Genomic DNA, 2,444 nt, shown 5'->3' with positions numbered 1-2,444 from the left:
AAGCCTTCTCCCAAGTGCACCCCAAACGTGCTCTATTGGATTAAGGTCAGGGGACCTCGATGGCCAGTCCATGACGTTGATTCCAGCGTTTTGAAGGAAATTTCGTGTCAACATCGCGGTATGCGCCCGAGCATTACCATGCTGGAACTGTAGACCTGGGCCATGAGTCACCATGAAAGGAACGAGTTCAGGGGTGAGCACCTGGTCGCGGTAAGCAGCAGCTGTGAGGTTTCCACGGATGACCAGAAGTCGGGAACGGCTGTTCCCACAGAAAGCACCCCACACCATGCAACTTCCGCCCCCGAATCTGTCGACTTCCTGTACACAACATTGGGCATACCGTTCACGACGTCGTCTCCAGACTCTATGCCTGCCGTCCGCGAATCTGAGGGTAAACCTGGATTCAGCGCTAAAGACCACTCGATTCCAGTCTCTCTGGGTCCATCGGAGGTGACGTTGGGCCCACAGCAGACGTTGACGTTGATGAAACGGCGTCAATATTGGCCCACGATATGGATGTCGAGAATAGAGATTGGCAGCCCGTAACCGATTTCGAATGGTCTGTGAGGACAGTCGACCTCTAAACATCTCATCCCTGGTTCGTGTAGCCGGCAGAAATCTGTCACGTAGGTGACGTAGGACGATTTGACGGTCTTCTGCTCGTGACGTCACACGTGGACGACCCGACCTTAGGCGATCAGAAGTGGTGCCAGTTTGTTGTAACGACCTCGCAAGTCATACACAGTACAACGGCTGCATCTCATTGCTCTTGCGACGTCAATAACTGATCTTCCCGCTTGCAACATGCCAACGGCACGTTCACGTTGCACATTTGACAATCGTGGCATTTCAAGTACCGTTAGAACTGTGGTTTAAAAGTGTTTTTTCAACTCTTGAGGCCAATGCATATGAAGAAAACTTCGATGCGAAGATCACGTGATCGACTGCACGTGCAAAACCTGATATGGCACTAACGTCTTTTGCACGACGAATGGATTGGTTTGAGTGGGTTTTGCTAACGTTTGTCTAGAGTCGAAAGATAGGGATCCCATTTCGGATACATAGATGTATCATCAGAGAAAAATTATTCATTATTTTTCAAATTACATTTTGTGAAGTTTCGTTTTTGACTCAGTATATATTGTTTATATTAAGGGTGTGTATTAATATATTTTAACGCTGTTAATATGGCGTTAGCTTCCGCTCAGAAAATAGAGCTGTTATCAGGCAATCGAGAAGATATTGTTCTGGACCCAATGACAGTGGCACAAGCTACAGCGCAACCATCCTTGGATCCATCTGTAAATAAGGATTTATATGTATTATATTTATTTCTTTATTGACTGAATTCTTGTTAACACTGTACTTCATTAGTTTCTGATTTTTTTTAAATATGGTCAATGTTAGGTCAACTTGGGGCCTAACCAATTGTAAAGGAGGAGAATAAAGAAGACGGGAAGGAGATATATTGTCCAGCTCAATGCCGGCAGCAGAAATGAAAGGTTTAATTCTGAGCCCAAGAGGCGGAACAAGAGAAGGTTTCTTATTGTATAAATCCTCATAGAGGGGATTATGCAGGGTTAGATTTGTTAGAGTATAGTTTTGTAGTATATTGTAAATATAATTTTATACGTCGTTGTGTAAGAGATTGCTCATCTGCCTCGACGTAAAGACTGTCAACAGAAGAAATTCTAAAAGATCAAAGACAAAGTCTAGACCTTCGTGATGGATAGAATCTAACATGTTAAGGTTGCTTTTACAGGCTCCACCATATACAATGGAGCCATAATCAAGTTTGGAGCGAATGAGTGATCTGTATAAGTGAAGAAGGGTAGTTTGATCCCCTCCCCATTTTGAATTGGAAACAACTTTTAACAAGTCAAGTGCCTTCAAGCATTAAGCCTTAAGAGATGTAATATGCGACAAAAACGTCAAGTGGGAGTCAAAACTAAGACCTAGAAACTTGGTCTCTTTTACAACTTGGATAGATGTGCCGTTTACAAATAGTTCAGGGTCTTTATGTGGTTTGTATTTACGGCAGAAATGTATGCAGTTAGTTTTGGACTTAAACCATTTTCTAAACACCATTTATTTATTTTGTTTAGACACAACTGCATTTGCTGTTCAATAGTATGCATATTTTTTACCGCGACAAGAAATATTAAAATCATCCACAAAAAGTGATCCATCCATTGAATCATTTAAAAGCTTTGATAAACTGTTGATCTTGATACTAAATAAAGTCATAGACAAAATACTGCCTTGTGGGACACCCTGATCCTGATTGTAATGATCAGACAGCGTAGAACCACGCGGACTTGAAATTGTCTGTCATTTAAAAAGTTGGCAAACGGCTTCGAAATCCGAAGTCATGTAAATCTTTTAAAATGCCATATTTCCACGTCGTGTCATATTCTTTTTCAAGATAAAAAAACGATAGACAC

The sequence above is a fragment of the Haliotis rubra genome, unplaced genomic scaffold, assembly GCF_003918875.1.
Source record: "Haliotis rubra isolate DU_JTF1 unplaced genomic scaffold, ASM391887v1 Scf192, whole genome shotgun sequence".
NCBI classification, from domain to species: Eukaryota; Metazoa; Mollusca; class Gastropoda; order Lepetellida; family Haliotidae; genus Haliotis; species Haliotis rubra.
This window is presented reverse-complemented; position numbering follows the sequence as displayed.